Raw genomic sequence first — 21088 nt, forward strand, 5'->3', positions numbered from 1 at the left:
GTCGTTACATTTCTAATTGAGAGGATTAAAAAATGCCAGTTCCCAGGAGCGGATGGCAGGCTGGCCCTAGGTGCCACCTGGCCCCTTTGAGGCCACGGCGCTGCTGAGAGGGGCGGGGGTCAGCGGTGGCCAAGGGATTTAGGTCTCCTTTGTCCCCAAACTCTCTTGTTTGGGTGGGGCTGCATCTGTTGTGGGGGACGGCTGTCCTGTAATGAGGCTTGTGGCACTGCTGTCTCTGCTCCCTGGCCTCGCTGGCATGGGACCAGGCTTTCCAGGATGGGTGTGAGCCGGGTGCCCTCTCTGTGAAGGAGGCGGGTCAGAACCCAGGAGGCTGGCTTTCCAGACCATTCGGATGCTTCTTTATTTACCACTGTGGTTCTCACTGACCTCATCTTCGGGAACTCCTACACATCCAAGGTGAGGTGCCTGGCTGCCACCCACCCCAGTATCTAGTTTGTACTGTTTCACAGTTGGAATTATTTCCTGTGTGTGACTGTTTGTGCTCAAGGAAGTTTCTAGAAAGCAAACATCACCCTCATTCTCTGATATCTCTTCATGTACCCCAGTGCTGAGACAGCAGAGGCACAAAAATAATTGCTGGCTTATATTTATTCCTTTTGGCTGAATTCTAGCAGAAATGAACCTGTCTGGATTTCTGACCTACGTGGACCTGTAGTAGAAATACTCGCCCAGCAACTGCTGAGCAACACGTGTAAATATGAAATAAGGTGCTTTTTTCTGCTTTATTGAAAAATGATCTTCCCTGGGCTACATGTTATCTCCTAGAACAAAGAGTCATGCCAGAAAGTTCTTTTAGCTGGGGTGTCAGTAACTCTCATATTTTGAAAATGTGATGTTCTTTCTCCTTCCTGAAAATAAGAACAATTCAGGGAATTCTGTTTCCTTTCTGCAGCTCAAAGGTGCCCTCAAAACTTACAGCAATGATACCAAGTCCTTCCCGGGGCTCGAAATTTCCATTCTGTCCTCGGATTTTTCATGATGAGGGCTGGAAAATAAATGAAGAAAAGGAAAGGCGACCATCTAGGAAGACTCGGGGCTAGGGACTGGCTTACTGATAAGGAAGCATAATTGGGAGATAAAAAATTATACCTGTCATGATTCTCTTCTTCTCAAACCCATTCAATTCCTAGCCCCCTTGCCCCACTTTCTTTTTTGTGGGAGTCCACAGGGAGGTCGGGCATAGGGCTGTCATTTCAGACCCCCTGCTGCAGCCCTGAACTGAGGGGACCCTCCCAGTCCACTCTGTGCAGCCCCTCCTCCCCACCCCTACCCTCTGGACCCTGGAACGTGTCACAGGCAGGCCAGTGGGTTAGACAGCCTGAGACCAGAACAGACCACTCCTCTGCCATCCATTACCTCCTCTTGGCAATAACCACCATTAAGATTTCAATCTTTTTCAACAGGTGACTGGATAAAGAAGATGTGGTATATTTATACAATGGAATACTACTCAGCCATAAAAACTGACAACATAACGCCATTTGCAGCAATGGATGCTCCTGGAGAATGTCATTCTAAGCGAAGTAAGCCAGAAAGAGAAAGAAAAATACCATATAAGATCGCTCATATGTGGAATCTAAAAAACAAAAACAAAAACAAACAAACAAACAAACAAAAACAAAGTGTAAATACAGGACAGAAATAGACTCATAGACAGAGAATACAGACTTGTGGTTGCCAGGTGGGTGGAGGGTGGGAAGGGATAGACTGGGATTTCAAAATTGTAGAATAGATAATCAAGATTACACTGTATAGCACAGGGAAATACACACAAAATGTTATGATAACTCACAGAGAAAAAAATGTGACGAGTGTGTATATGTCCATGAGTGACTGAAAAATTGTGCTGAACACTGGAATTTGACACAACATTGTAAAATGATTATAAATCAATAAAAAATGTTAAAAAAAGATTTCAATCTTTTTTCGCATTAATTTTTCCCAATAGTGAGTTTAGAACTGCGAATGATGGCTTTGTTGATGGTTTTCCAGAGTACCCCATACGTTTCCAGCCCCTGGGAGTTCTGCTGGGCGAGGACAGCCTTCGATTCAGCATGTTTAGCTGTTCTGGCTGCTCCATCATGCTGCTTGCTCATAAGGAGCTTATGATACACGGCAATCCCCACCCCCTCTGCCCCTTTCCCTGGTGTCACTGTCAACACTGTCTCCCTATCCCATTCTTGTGCAGGGGTTTTCAGAGTCTCTGAGCTGGAGGTTACATGGAGCTACGATAAGTTTCCTTTGGTAGAGTCAGCCCATTGTTCTAGCTGCTTATAAGTTTTTAGCTGCTTTACTGAGGAATGATGAACATACCATACAAGCCACCGGCTTAAAGTGTACAGTTCTGTGGCTTTTAGTATATTTAATATACTCACTATATGTTATATCCATCACCACAATCAATTTTGAAGATTTTCATTATCCCCCAAAGCAGCCACTCACCCCTTAGCTGTCACACCTCTCCCCAGGTCCCCCCAGCCCCCCAGCCCTAGGCAACCACTAATCTGCTCTCTGTCCCTACAGATTGTGCATTCCGGACTTTCCATACGATTGGAATCATGCAATATGTGTCCTGTGTGACTGGCCTCTTCCTCTTAGCTTAATGTTTTCAAGGTTCATCCATATTGTAGATGTCTCAGTACTTTTATTCCAGTTTTTAAACAATTCAGAAGTACATCATATAATTCATTTTTAATTTTTTAAAATTGAGGTTGACTTACAATATGACATTAGTTTCAGATGTACAACCTAGTGATTCAATATTGTTATCGACTATATGCCATATAAAGTTATTATAAAATATTAGTATTCCTTTTTTTCCAAATAATACTTTGTTATACAGATATAGCACATCAGTTGATGGACATTTGGGTTATTTTTACATTTTGGCTGCTGTGAACATTTGTGTACAAGTTTTTGTGCAGATGTATGTTTTTATTTTCTTGGGTGTACACCTGGGAGCAGAATAGGGTGACTTTATGTTCAAACATTTGAGGAACTGCCAGGCTGTGTTTGAAAGTGGCCGCACCATCTTCCATTCCTGCCAGCAGTGTATGAGACTTCCAGTCGCTCCACACTCTCGCCAACACTTGTTATTATCTGTCTTTTTGATTACAGCCACCCTAGTGGGTGTGGAGTGCTGTCTCGTGGGTTTGATTTGCATTTCCTGGGTGGCTAATGGTGTTTTCCTGTGCTTGTTGGACGTTTGTGTATCTTCTTTGGAGAAATAGCTGTGCAGATAGTTTGCCATAAAAAAATGGGTTAATTGTCTTTTTATCATCAAGCTGTAATAATAGTTCTTTATATATTCCAGATACAAGTCCTTTATCAAATATACGATTTGCTATGATTTTCTCCTATTCTGTGCGTTTTCTTTTCATTTTCTTCATGGTGTCCTTGGAAATACAAAAGTTTTAAATTTTGATGGTGTCTAGTTTGTCTATTTTTTCTTTTGTTCCTTGTGCTTTTGGTGTCGTATCTAAAAAACCATTTCCTAAGGTATGATTTTTTTTTTGAAGTCCTCATCTATCATCAGATTCCCCGCCCCCCTTTCCCATACTGCTGTCATCCTCTAATTTAGCAAGCAGGTAACGTCTGTCCTTATGAAAGTGAGTAATAAAATGCTGACTGGCACAGGCTTGAGTACTGAGTGTGGTAGAGACAGCTAATTTCCCATCAGGTTTGCTTTTTTCCATGGCAGTGAACTTGTAACTGTGTGCATGGCTGCCCAGCAAGACCTCATTTCCCAGCAGTGACATGTGTCTTTGTGACCAAGTCCTCTTCAAAGACAGGGCCAGTCACACAGAGGACCACATGGTCCTTGCGAACGGCAGGGCCCCAGATGGAAGAGCCTGTGTCCCTGGATGACCACATGGAGAGAGCTGCCCGTTGGCCCAGAACACTCACCCCAGCCTCTTATATTAGAAATAAATATTTTTATCTCTAAGCCATTGTATCGGGGGGGCAGTCCTCACATTACAGTAGCTTCGACACACCTAAGACGTGAGATGCATGTTACTCTATTCAGGGTTTCATTAATTGTGAATTAATTGGTGTTTTTTGTGTATAGTCAGAAAGCCAGTACATCTATGCCATCTAATTCCCGGGCACAGTTCTTTATGGGATCGTGTCAAGGGTACAGGCAGTGGCATCACTGTCCTGGGTTCCCTGTGCGGAGCCAAGCCTTATCACAGTGTAAGAAGGAAAAATCACCGTCAAGTCCCCTTTAAAGCAGATGCTTAACACGTGATCAATCGCTTCTGTGAGCAGAAGTAGTTCTGGTCGTCATCTACCGTCTCGCTATAGCCATTTGAGGGAAGAAAGAGGAAAATTATCTGGTATCGTTAGAGCTACACCGAAATTCCATTGAGCTGATCTTGCCACCAAAAGCCCAACAGACACCATGATGCTAGGCACAGAAGGCAGGGAGGGGTTCGTGGTGAAGATCAGGGGCCTACCCTGGTCCTGCTCAGCCGATGAAGTGATGCGCTTCTTCTCCGACTGCAAAATCCAAAATCAGGTATTCGTTTCATCTACACCAGAGAAGGCAGACCAAGTGGAGAAGCATTTGTTGAACTTGAATCCGAACATGAAGTGAAGCTGGCTTTGAGGAAGGACAGAGAAACCATGGGACACAGCTATGCTGAAGTATTCAAGTCCAACAGTGTTGAAATGGATTGGGTGTTGAAGCATACAGGTCCGAAAAGTCCTGATGCTGCCAATGACGGCTTCGTCCGGCTTAGAGGACTCCCATTTGGCTGTAGCAAGGAAGAGATTGTTCAGTTCTTTTCAGGGTTGGAAATTGTGCCAAATGGGATGACACTGCCAGTGGATTTTCAGGGGCGGAGCACAGGGGAGGCCTTTGTGCAGTTTGCTTCCCAGGAGATAGCCGAAAAGGCCTTAAAGAAACACAAGGAAAGAATAGTGCACAGGTACATTGAGATCTTCAAGAGTAGCCGAGCTGAAGTCCGACCCCACTACGACCCACCTCGAAAGCTCATGGCTATGCAGCGGCCAGGTCCCTATGATAGGCCGGGGGGCTGGCAGAGGGTATAATAGCATTGGCAGAGGGGCTGGGTTTGAAAGGATGAGGCGCGGTGCCAATGGTGGAGGGTATGGAGGCTATGAGGATTATGGTGGCTATAATGATGGATATGGCTTTGGATCTGATCGATTAGGAAGAGACCTCAATTACTGTTTTTCAAGAATGTCTGATCATAGATATGGAGATGGTGGGTCAGAGCACCACAGGGCACTGTGTGTACATGGGGGGATTACCTTACAGAGCCACCCAGAGTGATATTTACAATTTTTTCTTGCCTTTTAACCCCATGAGAGTACACATTGAAATTGGGCCTGATGGCAGAGTTACTGGTGAGGCAGATGTTGAATTTGCTACTCATGAAGATGCCGTGGCAGCTATGGCAAAAGACAAAGCTAACATGCAACACAGATATGTGGAGCTCTTCTTGAATTCTACCGCAGGCACAAACGGGGGAGCTTATGATCACAGCTATGTAGAGCTCTTTTTGAATTCTACAACAGGGGCTAGTGGTGGTGCTTATGGTAGCCAAATGATGGGAGGGATGGGTATATCCAACCAGTCTAGTTACGGGGGTCCTGCTAGCCAGCAGCTGAGTGGTGGCTACGGAGGTGGCTATGGTGGTCAGAGCAGCATGAGTGGATATGACCAAGTTCTGCAGGAGAACTCCAGTGACTATCAGTCCAACCTCGCTTAAGAGAGAAAGAGCAATAAACAACTGCAACAGATACAAAAGCTGTGCATTTATGGGAGTTGAATGGAGTGGGAGAGATGTCAGGCATATCCAGTGTGATTGGTAAACGGGAAATATCATTGATTCTGATCACTCTTGGTCAGCTAGCTTCTTTCTTTCTTTCCTTCTTTCTCTCTCTTTTTTTTTTAAAGAAAACAAGCAAAAATTATATTTAACAGTTTTGCATTACAGGCTTGTGATTCATGCTTACTGTAAAGTGGAAGTCAAGATTGTTTTAAAACTTCAAGCTCCGTAATTTTGAACACTGAAACATTCATCTAGGATGTAATAACAAAGTTCAGTATTGACCATAACTGTTAAAACAACTTCCAGCTTTCCTCAAGTTAGTTACATTGTAGGAGTGTACCTAAGCAGTAAGCATATTTAGGTTAAAGCAAGTTCACTTACGTTAAATGTTGCTCTTATACCACAATCCACTGAAAACTTTGGATGCATGTTGAGAAACATGCTTTTCTGTAAAACTCAAATATAGGAGCTCTGTCTACGATAATAAAGTGAAAACATTTGGCATGTGTGTTAATTCTAGCTTTTTGGTTTAATATCCTGTAAGGCACGTGAGTGTACATGTTTACTTTTTTAAAAAAAAAAGCTCCAAGACAATTTTGAGATGTCATACCAATACTTTAGGAGTTTGGTCATGTTGTTTGTATGAAATTCTGAGGCTTTGATTTAAATCTTTCCTTGTGTTGTGATTTCCATTAGATGTATTGTACTAAGTGAAACTTGTTAAATAAATCTTCCTTTTAAAAACTGGAAAAAAAAATAAAACAGATGCTTAACATGTTGTTTGAAAATTACATGACCATACTCATAAACCGTTCTCCCCTCCCCTAGCCCACCAATATACTTGACTGGATTTGCTGCTCACTGTGCATCTACCAGCTAATTTATTTTCTAAGGCAAGATTGCTTTAATTATTTTACTCCCTGCTAAGAAAGGAGAGAATCTTTACATTGCTAAATATTTCACCACAGCGGTATTGTTTGTTTAAAGCCTGTGGGTTGTTCGGTAAGAAAATACAGAATATACATTTCTAGCGCTATGGTTATTTCTGATTTTTAAAAAAATGTCTGGGGGAGAAGGAGAGACGGGGAGGGATTGGGTGGCTCAAAAGGTATCAGCAAGCCACTTCCCAGAGAGGAATTCCAAAACCGCAGTGAGTGATTCTAAAGCAGTCATTTGGCTCCCTCTGGTGGCCTTTTCCAGGATCACTCACTCCCCACCCCCAACGTATAACCTGATTACACACAACAAACTCCCACTTGTTTGGAAAATGGGACGGTCAACAGTGTCCCAACCCAAACTCCCGGATATGTGTCAAAGGTGAGAGAATTGGCTGATGTCCTTAGGTCAATCTAGCCAGATAAAGAGTTTAATGGAAGAGAGAAAACTGATTCAACTCTACTCCATTCAAAAGGAATACGGCATTTTAGATGTATCTGTATGCTAGTTGTTCAGTTGCCAATACCACCCACACCCTGCTGCCTTCGTCTACAGCAGAAAGCCCATTTAGATTCAGTGCATCTCAGGGTCCCGTGACTCCTGTATCTCCCAACCAAAAAAAGTGCTCAAGGGACTTGTAAAGGTGAATGACGCCCTCTGTTGGCTCAGATAAGTCCTGAAAGTGAAATTTTAATTTCTCCATTTGGAGTAAAACAATCTGAGAGCAAAACAGAGCTGTATTTCTGAGCCTTTTAGCATTCCAGGACGCCTCCCTCTCCCCTATGATATTAGTTGCACATTTCTAATTGGTTGATAAAAGATAGTTAATGATTAAGAAATCAATGAAGTTCATGCACAATTTGCATTCTGTTCATTGTGTGTGTGTGCACTTGTGGTTTCTGAACCACACCCAATTTCTGAACTGCAACTGGGTAGTGGGATATAGATCACAGGGGTGCCAAGGTTTTCTGGGGTCCAGGGAGTCAGTCCCCTAGAGGCCAAAGGCAGATGAGGTAAGACACCGCTCACCTGCTGGGTATTCCCTTCTACCTGGGGGATCCTCAGCCCCCAGGACCAGGGGCCATTTCTTGGCCGCCTTTCTATGACACTATATAATTACATGGACAATTGTGCCTGGAGTTCATTGTGATGGCCATCATGGAACATCACTGGGGAAGGGGCATTTGTTCTTGGATGCACAACGAGCTGTCCACAGACCTTCAGTTCAGTCCACAGACTCAGGGCAAACCAGAGGCTAGTTTCTCATGAGCTCTCATTTCCTCAGCCCCAAGCATATCCCCTCTAACCTGACTGCAGAGGAAGGAGGGTTCAGCTCAAGGCCACCTCATGGGTGATCTCACAAACCCAGCTGGCTCTGACTTAATTCAGTCATCCAGCTTTTTAAAAATAAGCTTGACGTAGCGACCACGCACAAGGGCCTGGATGCTGTGGGAATTGAAAACTCTGTAGAACACAGTCCCTGACCTCAAAAAGCTTCCTTTCTAACAGGGATGCAGAAGATAGGTGGTGCGTTTAAGGTGAAGTCTAGTGACCAGCACAAGGGTGGTGTGCAAACCTGGAACACGGCACTCGCCATCCTGTTGTGCGGAAATCATTTGTTATGTGTCTGTTTCTTAATGAAAGAGACCTAGTGTTTCCTTTTTCCTTCCCTCTCTCCCAGCCTCCCTCCTTCTTTTCTCTCTCTCTTTCCTTCTTTCTTATCACCAGGCACAACACTGTGAACTCTGCAGTGATCAGAGCAAATACAAGCAGAGTGGGTGGTTGGGGGACACTAGCTCACACATACATGATGCTGCGGGTGTTGAGGGTGTTAGGTGGTGCCTCCTCTTCCATTGGGTGTTTGGCTGTGACAGTGCACGTCACACCTGGCATTGTACAACCATCTAACTGGGAGCCCCCTAAAGAGGCCACAAACTGCCAATCCAGGCCCCTCTGCTGCCAGCCTTGTCCCTGATTCTCCCAGGTTCCATCCAACCCAATCTAGCCGATAGACAGTTCTCGTCTTGCCTTTTTCAAGTTGTTTCCAGTTTGCAGCTGTTGGGAATATGGTGCTGCTATGACCTTTCTTGCATGTGTCTTTTGGTGCAAATAGAGACGAACCTGGTTAGATATTTACCCAGGAGCGGACCTGGTAGGTCATAGGAGGTGGGTGTTTTCAGCAGTGGTGGATGTTACTTGTTCTGATGACTATTACTGCTTAGCCAATTAGCCCCAAATTTGCTGTTGAAACCACCACCATTTATGGTCTCTATTTTGTGGGTCATGAATTCGGGCAGCCTTGGTGGCGGTCCTCTCCATCTGGATTGACTAAGTTCATTGAGGGTTGGCCGCCATGTGGTCTGGGCTTCACTGATGTCTAGGGCACCTCGAGTGCCTTAGCGGGGACAGCTGGGAGGCTGGGACCATCAGGATCCTCAGAGAGGCCTCTCCAGAGTGGCAATCGGGGGTTGGGGGAGGATGTCTGCGTGGCAGAGAGCCCCCCAGAACCGGTGTTTGAGGCTGAGGCAGAGATCTACCAGCTGCTCCTCAAGGAGCCTCAGAAGTGAGGCAGCGTCACCTCTGCCACCATCCACCTGTCACGTAAGCCACTGAAGGGTCACGGGAGGAGAGTGAGCCCCACTCATGTGTGGGAGGAGCAGAGGTTTTGTGGCCGATGTGATTAACCGCACTGCCTGATACTTCCTTAACGTCATCATAGGAGATTTTTAATACCAACTTTTGTGGGCGCACGTGTATCTAGAAGCCTCCTTCTTCCCATCACCAGCTACAGGGCGGGCTTTCCCTGCTCCCCAAGAACCTGCCTCAGTCTCTACAGGGAGAAACTTGAGGCAAGAGCATTATCTGTCTTAGTTTCCTACTTGATCCACAAACTTACCCGCCAGTCACCTGGCTCCTCCTGCCTTTCCTCTTCATCAGGGCCAGCCTCTCTCCCCACCTCTGCCTCCCAGCCCCACCTCTTGGTCTCCCCAGGACTTGGCCCCAGCGACCCCACCCCATCTCTACTCTGTCTTCAGTCTCCCCAACTCTACAGCTTCTTTCCTCCCAGATACAACTCTTAACCGGACTGTTAAAAAGTACTGAAAACTTAAAGTGGACACATTAAGCGTTTTGGCTTTTTAATGTATTTTTAGTGGTCAACTGTGAATTTTAAAGTTGACCTCAAATCCAACAGAGGAGAATGACTTAAGAGGAGGGAAGGGGGTGAGAGGGGGATTTTTAATTAAACAATTTACATACACACATATGTATAATAGGATCTATAAACAAAATACTTATATATAAAATATATATATATATATATAAGAAAATATATACATATACTATTTTTTTGAAGGGTCTTGAACAGGAGAGACATTTTCTAACTTAACAAAATATGAGTTTCAGCACTTCTTATAACTGTAACCAGAGAAAAGTGTTGACAGTGATGACCGTGTCTAGGGTTTACAGATTTTTAGAGCACTTTTCCTCCATACCTTCCCATAGGGATATGGGATTGAAAAGAAGCTTGAAATCTTGTTTGCCAGATCCCTATATTTGGATAATCTTCTGTTTGGATAATCTTCGATACTCAAGTGATTTAAAGGAAAGGCAAGGCTGGCGGGCTGGCGGTGGAGACGGCGGCGGCGGCAGGTGGTGGAGGCGGCGGCGGCGGGCGGTGGAGACGGCGGTAGCGGCGGCGATGGTGGTGGAGGCGGCGGCGGCGGCGGCTAGCAGTGGAGACGGCGGCGGCAGCTGGCGGTGGAGACGGCGGCGGCGGCTGGCGGTGGAGATGGAGGCGATGGCGGCTGGCGGTGGAGGTGGTGGCGGCGGTGGAGACGGCGGCAGCGGCTGGCGGTGGAGATGGAGGCGATGGCGGCTGGCGGTGGAGGTGGTGGCGGCGGTGGAGGCGGCGGCGACGGTGGAGGCGGCGACGGCGGCAGCTGGCGGTGGAGACGGCGGCGGCGGCGGCGGCGGTAGCGGCGGCGACGGCGGTGGAGACGGCGGCGGCGGTGGAGGCGGCGGCGTCGGCGGCTGGCGGTGGAGATGGAGGCGATGGCGGCTGGCGGTGGAGGTGGTGGAGGCGGTGGAGGCGGCGACGGCGGCAGCTGGCGGTGGAGACGGCGGCGGCGGCGGCGGTAGCGGCGGCGACGGCGGTGGAGGTGGTGGCGGCGGGCGGTGGAGACAGAGGCTGATGGTCGGCTGAGCGTGTGCGGGGTGGGAGACTAGGCTGCGGCGTTTCTGCTGCCTCCGTAAGGAGCACCGAGGAGGCCGCGGCGCTTGAGGTCCCAGGAAGCGCGGAGGCGCTGCGGGCTGGGGTCGGGGGCTTCATGGTGGCCGCGGGCGGTGGTTGGCGCGGCAACGCTGCGACCCGGGGCCGTGCGGGGCCGGGACAGTCGCGGCCCCGAAGCCGGCGGGGCCCCGCCACAGAAACGAAATGGAGCTGCTGCCGCCGCTGCCGCCGGCCGCCCGCCGGGAGGATGGGGCTCAGCGGGCGGCAGAGCTGCCCCAGCCCCAGCCTCTACCCCTGCGCCAGCGAGGGCCGCCCGGGAGGCAGCCACCGGAGGAGCGGACTGGACCGGGCCCGCAGGGCCCGAAGTCAAGGAGCAGGATGTGATAACTGGACTTAGAACCCTGCTCTTCAGGAAGCTCAGTAACCCTGACATATTTTCATCCACTGGAAAAGCTAAACTTCAACGGCAACTTAGTCAGGATGCCTGTAAGTTACAGAGAGGAAACCTGGCTGTTTCTTTGTCTGGACTGATGGGCGGCGCTAGTCTTTGGCCAATCCCTTCTTCAGGCTATGCAACCAACACTCCCAGCTGCACCGTCTCATTATCATGCTCCTCCCAGGAAAAGCGGCACCAGTTGCCCTTCCAGCCTACAGCCGATGAGCTGCACTTCCTGACAAAGCATTTCAGCCCAGAGAGTGTGCCCGATGAGGAGGGTCAGCAGTCCCCGGCCCTGCGGCCCCGCTCCTGCAGTCTCAGCCTTGGACGGTCACGAGTTTCCTTTGACAGTGAAATAATAATGATGAATCATGTATACAAAGAAAGATTCCCCAAGGCCACCGCACAAAAGCAAGAGCGTCTAGCAGAGTTCATTTCCTCCAACACTCCAGACAGCGTGTTGCCCTTGACAGACAGAAGCTTGAGCTTTATCCATCATCAGGTGATTGAGATGGCCCAAGACTGCCTGGATAAATCTCGGAGTGGCCTCATTACCTCACGCTACTTCTACGAACTTCATGAGAATTTAGAAAAAGTCCTGCAAGATGCTCACGAGCGCTGAGAGAGCTCAGAATTGGCTTTTGTGTTGCAGCTGGTGAAAAAGCTGATGATCGTCATTGCCTGCCCAGCGCGCCTCCTGGAGTGCCTGGAGTTTGACCCTGGAGTTCTACCACCTGTTAGAAGCAGCTGAGGGCCACGCCAGAGAGGGACAAGGGATTAAATATGACATTCCCCGCTACATCGTTAGCCAACTGGGCCTCACACGGGATCCACTAGAGGAAATGGCCCAGTTAAGCAGCTATGACAGTCCTGACACACCAGAGACAGATGATTCAGTTGAGGGCCATGGGGCTTCTCTGACATCTAAGAAGACACCCTCTGAAGAGGACTTCGAAACCATTAAGCTCATCAGCAATGGCGCTCATGGGGCTGTGTTCCCGGTGCGGCACAGGGCCACCCGACAGTGCTTTGCCATGAAGAAGATCAACAAGCCGAACCTGATCCTGTGAGTCAGATCCAGCAGGTCTTCGGGGAGCAAGACGTGCTGACTTTTGCTGAGAACCCCTTGGTGGTCAGCATGTTCTGCTCCTTTGAGACCAAGAGCCACCTGTGCATGGTGATGGAGTGTGTCGAAGGAGGGGACTGCGCCACTCTGCTGAAGAACATCGGGGCCCTGCCTGCGGACATGGTGCACCTGTACTTTGCAAAAACCATGCTCGCCCTGGAGTACTTACACAACTATGGCATCGTGCACCATGACCTCAAGCCTGACAACCTGCTGATTACATCCATGGGGCACATCAAGCTCACTGACTTTGGCCTTTCTAAAATTGGCGCCTCATGAGTCTGACCACAAACTTGTATGAGGGCCGCTTTGAAAAGGATGCTCGGGAGTTCCTGGACAAGCAGGTATGCGGGACCCCAGAGTACATTGCGCCTGAGGTGATCCTGCATCAGGCCTGTGGGAAGCCGGTGGACTGGTGGGCCATGGGCATAATTCTGTATGAGTTCCTGGTGGGTTGCGTCCCTTTCTTTGGAGACACTCCGGAGGAGCTCTTTGGGCAAGTGATCAGTGATGAGATTGTATGGCCCGAGGGGGATGATGCCCTGCCTTCGGACGCTCAGGACCTCATGTCTAAACTGCTCCACCAGAACCCTCTGGAGAGACTGGGTACAGGCAGTGCCTGAGAGGTGAAGCAGCACCCATTCGTTACTGGTCTGGACTGGACAGGACTGGACAGGACTTCTTCGCCAGAAAGCCGAATTTATTCCTCAGCTGGAGTCAGAGGATGATACCAGCTACTTTGACACCCTCAGAGTGATGCCACCACGTGGACTCGGAGGACGAGGAGGAAGTGAGTGAGGATGGCTGCCTTGAGATGCGCCAGTTTTCTTCCTGCTCCCCAAGTTTCAGCAAGGTGTACAGCAGCATGGAGTGGCTCTCCCTGCTTGAGGAGCGCCGGACGCTGCCCCCCACCAAGCGCAGCCTGAGCGAGGAGAAGGAGGACCGCTCGGAGGGCCTGGCAGGGCTGAGGGGCCAAGACCGGGGCTGGGTGATCGGCTGCCCAGAGATCTTATGGAACCGGCTGTCTGTGTCGGAGTCGTCCCACACAGAGAGTGACTTGAGCCCTGCGCTGACCGTGCGTCGCCACTGCTCAGGCCTCCTGGATATGCCTCGCTTCCCTGAGGGCACCAAGGAGGCCAGAGGCACCCCCAGGAGGCAGCAGCCGGAGGACGCATGGCTTCTGACACCCCAGTCTGGAGAAGGGGGACCCGTGCCTGCCCCTGAACAGCTGGTGGAGCGGCGGCTGAAGCTGGATGCAGAGCCTGTTGGCCAGAGCGGTCCTTCCAGCCCAGGTATGAACCAACAGGTGCCCAGAGGGCGTAGGCTGGAGGACACGGCGGGGAGGGGAGGCTCAACTGCACTGCAGGTCTCACTGCTTACTTGGCCCACAGCTGTGGAGACTCAAGGAGGCCGTGGGACCCCACAGCTGGCTGAGGGAGCCACAGCCAAGGCCATCAGTGACCTGGCAGTGTGCAGGGTCCACTACTGGCTGCTCTCTGGGGACTTGATAGAAAAGCACATCACTCACCCCGTCAACAAAGTGATCAAGTCTGCCTTGGCCACAGCCCTGTCCCTCCTCATTCCTGTGGAGCACCACACCTGCTGTCCGCTGACCAGCCCCATGTCCCCACATTCCCAGCCATCCAACCCGTCATCCAGGAACTTTTCTCTAAGCAGAGACTTCTTGCCAGCCCTCAGCAGCTCAAGGCCCCCCATCATCATCCACCGAGCTGGCAAGAAGTATGGCTTCACCCTGCGGGCCATCTGTGTCTACATGGGTGACTCGGACGTCTACACCGTGCACCACGTGGTGTGGCACGTGGAGGACGGAGGTCCAGCCAGTGACGCAGGGCTTCGTTGGAGGACCTCATTACCCACGTCAATGCGGAGCCTGTGCACGGGCTGGTGCACACAGAGGTGATGGAACTAATCCTGAAGAGTGAAAATAAAGTGTCTATTTCAGCAACTCCCCGGAGAACACATCCATTAAAGTGGGGCCCGCTCGGAAGGGCAGCTACAAGGCTAAGATGGCCCGAAGGAGCAAGCGGAGCTGGAGCAATGATGGGCAAGAAAGCAGAGAAAGGAGCTCCCTATTCCGGAAGATCACCAAGCAGGCCTCCCTGCTCCACATCAGCCGTGGTCTTCCTTCTCTTAACCGTTCTTTGTCATCAGGGGAGACTGGGCCAGGCTCTCCCACACACAGCTACAGCCTTTCCCCCCCAATCTCCCACTCAGGGCTACGAGGTGACCCCTGATGCTGTGCATTCAGTGGGGGGGAATTCATCACAAAGCAGCTCCCCCAGCTCCAGCGTGCCCAGTTCTCCAGCCAGCTCCGGGCACGCACGGCCCAGCTCCCTGCATGGTCTGGCACCCAAGCTCCAGTGCCAGTACCGCTCTCCACGGCGCAAGTCAGCGGGCAGCATCCCGCTGTCACCCCTGGCCCACAGCCCTTCTCCACCAACAGCAGCCTCACCCAAGCGTTCCCCATCACCCCTGTCTGGCCACGGAGCCCAGGCCTTCCCTGCCAAGCTTCACTTGTCACCTCCCTTAGGCCGGCAACTCTCCCGACCCAAGAGCGCGGAGCCACCCCGCTCACCACTACTTAAGAGGGTACAGTCAGCTGAGAAACTGGCGGCTGCACTTGCTGCTTCTGAGAACAAGCTTGCCACTTCTCGGAAACATAGCCTTGACCTGCCCCCCCCAACCCCGCGCTAAAGAAGGAACTGCTGCCCAGGGCAGTCAGCCCTCTGGAGGTAGTTGGGACCAGGAGTGTGCTGTCTGGGAAGGGGGCGCTGCCGGGGAAGGGAGTGCTGCAGCCGGCTCCCTCGTGGGCCCTGGGTACCCTCCACCGAGACCGGGCTGAACGGCGAGAGTCACTGCAGAAACAGGAAGCCATCCGAGAGGTCGACTCTTCAGAGGATGACACTGATGAGGGGCCTGAGAATAGCCACGGTGTGCAGGAGCCAAGCTCGGTACCTAACCCAGAAGTAGGCCAGGATCCACCCCTCAGAGGAGCAGGAGAGGGTGAGGAAGAGGATGCCTTCTTGCCCAGGGACCTCAGGAGCCAGGACCCAGGGGACCCAGGCCTATTGACAGGGGTCACACTGGGATGTCCCAAAATGGAAGGCCCTAGTGTCCCCAGAAGAGGCTTGGGATCCTACAGGCCTTTGAAGAGGCTGCTAGCCCCTTGTCATCAGCCCCCAGCCTGGGTAGGGCTGGACCCACAGACCCCATCCCTGCTGAAGGCTGCTGGGAGGCCCCAGGACCTCTACACCGAGGCACTAACAGCACTTTGTCCGAGCTCTTCAGGACTCATCCCCACCAGTTGCTCCGCTGCCTCTACTTCTGGAGAGCTGGGCCCATGGCCCTGGAAATTCCTCATCGAGGGCCCTGAGAGGACATCCCCAAGCAGAAGGGCAACAGCAGAAGGTGGGCTGGCCAGCTCCCAGGGTTTGGGAGCAACAACTTCAGTCCACCCTACAAACCTGTCTCCCAGACAGGAGGGGAAGTCATGGCCACCCAGTGCCCCTGGACTGGCCCATCCACTTTGTGAGGGTCCCAGCCAAAGCTGGCTCTGGGAGCCTCAGTGTGTGCAAAGAGAGAAAGAGGAGCCAGCTCTGGGCATCACCAACGTGCCTGATGCCTCAGATGACAGGCGGCAGGACGTTCCATGCAAAAGCTGCCCCCTCGCCCAGGAGCCCGGGCACAGCCTGCTCCAGAAGGGCTGAGACCCAGGGGGCCCTCAGAAGCATCAGGACTTGGCATTGGCACCCGATGAGTTTTTAAAGCAAACATAGCAGTTGTTCGCCATTTCTTGCACTCAGACCTGTGTAATACACACTCTTGGAAACCATCAAAAAAATAAATTAATTAAATAAAGGAAAGGCAAATGGTATCTATTGCTTTTTGGAAAGATTCTTGTTCGTTTCAAGATTGCCCAGTTAATCTCCAAAGTGGTTTCACCAAAAAGGAAAACTATATCTATTGCTTTTTGGACAGGTCTTTATTGCTCATTTCAGTGACAAAAACCCCAGGAAATATTCCAAAAAATCGAACACAGTGGGAGAAAGTACCCCCGGAGAGGGAAAACCTACAGTCCCAGTTCTCGACCCCGGACTGCCTACTATCGGCAGCACCAGGGATGGAACCCCCTGGACTGCGCCTGCTTGAGGCAGTGCCCGGGCTGAGCAGGCATCAGGTCAGGTGCACCCCAGCCTGCTCCTGAGAGACGATAAATCACCTGAGCAGCAACAAGATGTTCAAGATCATGTAGGTTGCATGCTGCCTACAACTTGCATATCTTAACTGCGCCCCCTCCATCTCCCTGAGGATTCTCAGACAGGCAATTAGAGCTTTTGATTAATCAGTGGCCTCAGTCACGGATCAGGCTCTCCTGTTACTCAGCAGTGAGCAGAATGCACCGGCCTTTGCACCTCCACCACCCTGGCATCCGGCCTTGGTGACAAAGTGTTAAAAGCCTCGAGTTGACATCCACCCTTTCGTGCCCTGGAGCAAATCCACATCCACAAAGGGTGACCAGTGAGCCAGCAAATGCTGCCAGACCACCCACGGGGAAGAACTGCTGTTTGGACTCCGTGGGATGAAGCATGCGGAGGGATGGGGCTTCTTGTTTACAAATCCTCTCATTCCAGCTGGCCTATCCTGACATGCTCGAAGTTCCAGAGAACGCACACCTGTGGCCGCCCTCATTTTGTTTCCACGAGTCAAACAGACAGCAGCTAGCTGTGTGACCTTGGGCCAATCACTGACTCCTCTGAGCCACATCTTCTCCATCTGGGCAGATCGAACTTGACAGTGCAGATCCACTTGGTACCCAAATTCTATTTTATTTGTCAGGCTTGAATGGTAGAATTCTAACCAATGCTAGATATTCGTCTGTGCCAGACGGTGCTAAAATCATCCATTATATTGCATCCACCTTCCAGCGACCCTCTGAGGTAGGTCCTATTATTATGTCCAGTTTTACATATAAGGAAACAGTGGCACAGAGACACTAAGGGGCTTTCCTAAGGCCACACAGCTAGCAAGTGGCAGAACCCAGGATTCAAACAGTAGCTGGTTTTGGAGGCTAAACTTTAGCCACCTGCTGTACCATGAGATCCTGGAAGATGGGCACCTCAGAGGGTCCTTCCCAGAGCTGCACAGCTGGCAAGTGGGTCCCAGATGAAAGCCAGATTTTGTCTGAATCTAAGAAAGTCCATCCTTTCGCCACTCTGCTGTATGAGCTCCCATGTGCTGTTTATAATAGCAGACTCTTGTAAACATAAAGGTAAATGTCCAGAGGCAGGGCATTTGTTAAATAAACAGTGGAATAGATGTACAAAACAATACACCTTAACATTATATGGGAGAGTATTTATCCACGTGAGACGATGTCTACGATATATTAAGTGCAGAAGGCAGTTAACAAAGCAGTGAGTAGCTTAAATTCGCACAGAATCCTGGAAAGGGTAATGGAAAAGAAGAGTGAAATACGACGTCTAGCCTATTAGCTTGGGAAACGTGTGCACATTCTGGCAATACTGACGCTGATGAAGGTACGTGGATGTGGGAACTCGTATGAACAGCTGGAGGGAGTGTAGACTGGTGAAACCACATTGGAAGTCAGCCGGGCAACCTTGAAATATCTTGAAAATCTTTACCCTTCTATCCAGCAATTCCAGTTCTAAATACACATCTGAAGAAACCCTTGAAGAAGTGCACGAGGAAATATCTGCATGGAGTTTCTTGCAGTATTGGTTGTAACAGTGAAATGTGGGGGACGACCTAAAATTTAACAACAGAGGAATAAATAATGTGAACACAGCTGCTTAAACAGATCAGTTAGTGCTACAAATACCAACATGGAGAGATTTGAAAACTAGAGAGTGGAAGTAACAGGTTTCATTTCAATATGCACAGTAATGACTATTTGTGTAAATATTATAAACACGCACTAGACACACATATACACATACATACATCCTGGAGGGAGAGATATTAATCCATGTTATTAACAAGGGGATGCCAACTTTATCTGAAACGTTTTGTTCGTACACACATACATACATACAGACTCAGACACACTCTGTGACCAGATGTTCACATTAATCAGTGCTGCTGGGGAGCAGTATGGGTGTGTTTGTTTGATTATACTTTCTGCATGACAGTTTTTTCAACCCTCACCCCTCACAAGTGTGGTGTCATTTTTATAAAAAGTATTAGACCTAATACAGGAAGTTGGGCTGGTGAGAGGAAGGGAGGGGGTTCCATGCTGAAAAGTGAAAAAGAGCGCACAGCCCATCTGTGGATCCAAACGGGGCCAGTGTGGCTGGAGCGTGAAGATGGGAAGTTCGCGTGTTCTATTTCTTTCTTTTCCTATATTATTTTAAAAAATCACCCCCTCCACATTCTTGAAAGCTGCACTTCATTATGAGCATTTGACTCGGCAATAAAAGGAAATAGAGATAAACTGTACAGCACAGGGAATTACACCGGTATCTTGCAATAACCTATAATGGAATTTAATCTGCAAAAATACCAAATCACTATGCGATACACCAGAAACTAACACCATGGTATAAATCAAATATATGTCAATCAAAAATAAAAGGCTTTCTGGTGGTTTTGAGCACAGCAGCCTGCAGGACCAGGGGAGCCAGGGAGTGTGGGACAAACGCTGCCTAATGCTGACTCCGGGGAGAGAACCACCCCTGCTCCAGCCTCAAGAGGCCGGTCTCCTGGGACTTGTGCTGCTGGTGGCCTGACACCGGCCATGGGCCAGCAGCTGTGTTTTGTCTGGGCCCCTCTGTGCGCTTTTATGAGCTGACTGGTTTTGATCTCCCCAACTCCCTCTCGCTGTTTCCTGTATTAGGGTTTTATCTTTCAAGGGGCCCAGGAATCCTGTATCCGGATGAGATCATGGTGATGGGGCCTGGCTGGGGTGACTGATCCGCTGAGACAGGGGCAAATCTGGTGCTGATGAGAACAGGCTTCTCACCTCTGCTGGGCTGGCTCTGCCCTTTTTTCCGGGATCCTCTCTGGAAGGTCAATCTGGGACGTTTGAACCATAACACAGAACTTGGGAGGGAGGGAGGGAGAGGGTGCCTGGGAGCAGTGAGCAGAGTTGGTGTCAGGACCCTGGAAGCAGCCCCACACCTGCACGAGGACAGAGCCCCGGCCCCAACGCCATCATGCTCTTTCTCTGCCTATCTCTCCCTGGCTTCCAGGGAGGAAAATTATGATAGTGATAGAAGGTGGTGCTAAAACAACAACAACAACAACAACAAACCCAGATTTTGGAATCTGAAAGATCTGGGTTTGAATCCCAACTCTGTCACTTTAACTGTGAAGTGGGGATATTGACCCCAACCTTACAGGAATGAGATGCGATGATTTGTATTAAATGCCCAGCATAGTGTCTAATAATTGCTGTGTTCTCAGGGCCCATCTAAACCAGGGGGAAATGATTTTTTCTCCCTTATTCGCCTCAGCAGTGCTGCTTGGCATTTGCCCACTGTGGAGGCTGCCCAGGGACGTGGGGAGCTTGCAGAGAAATTCAGCCGAAGACCCTCAGACCCCTATCCATTACGGTCCACGGGCTTTTAAAGCTCTGCTTTGGGGAACTTTGGGAACTTGGTCCTCCTCAGATGTCAGCTCAACAGACTGCCTTTCATTTAAAACCACTTCTCTCTGGTTTGATAAGACCTTCCAAGAGCAAAAACAAAAGCAAAACATCCTAACCCCAGCCAGGTTACTGAGGTCAGACGTGAAGTTAAAAAAATAAGAGGTGGTCATCGAGATATTTTTATCATTTAAAGCATATTATAGATTTCTTATTGCCTCAAAAAAAATTTTTAAAGTTCCACCCCAAGCAGGTTAAAATGATATGCCCACGGAGGAGGGGCAGGAACACCTAATCTCCTCACACCCCCCTGCCATCTTCCTCCCCACTACAGACACAGTAATTTTCCAGAACAGATCTGATCAAGCAAGTCTCCTGCTGAAATCCTTTAACGGGTTCCCATTACACTCAGGATAAAACCCCGGTACCTTTACGTAATATACCTGGGTCTGTCCATCTGTTTACCTTTTCAGCCTTTTTTCTTATTGCTTCTTACTTGTGCTTTTCAAATCAATTCTAACCAGGCTCCCACAGTTCATAAAATCTGAAACGTTGTCAGCCATAAGATGCACCATCATTTTTGTGACATCAAGGAAGAATTTCTGCGGATTACAATTATAAAACACTTATAATTTTTGTTTTGGGTTGGGTTTTGTATATGTATTATTCAAGTATAGTCAGTTGACAATGTTGTGTCCCCAGACACAGCTACATTTCAAGAGGGATTGATAGGAAAATGATCTTGGTAGGTGAAAGGCTTATAAAAGGTTGCCAGAAATTTTTGCTTGTGTTTACTCTTTACTGCTTTTTTACTTAATTTTGTAAACTACTCTTTTGCAATTGGTTATTTGGCGCCATAACCTATTTGTTTTTGAATGAATCTGAACCACTTTTCTTAAGTATAGACTGCCCT

At 49.4% G+C, this 21088-nt stretch overlaps 2 pseudogenes; both read left to right on the forward strand.

Moving 5' to 3' along the window:
* The first annotated feature begins 4309 nt into the window (after positions 1 to 4309).
* LOC102532700 (heterogeneous nuclear ribonucleoprotein H2-like) lies at positions 4310 to 5878 on the forward strand (annotated as a pseudogene).
* Positions 5879 to 11193: 5315 nt separating this feature from the next.
* On the forward strand, positions 11194 to 16337 carry LOC102531393 (microtubule-associated serine/threonine-protein kinase 2-like; annotated as a pseudogene).
* Positions 16338 to 21088: the final 4751 nt, after the last annotated feature.

This window comes from Vicugna pacos, chromosome 35 (assembly GCF_048564905.1).
Source record: "Vicugna pacos chromosome 35, VicPac4, whole genome shotgun sequence".
NCBI classification, from domain to species: Eukaryota; Metazoa; Chordata; class Mammalia; order Artiodactyla; family Camelidae; genus Vicugna; species Vicugna pacos.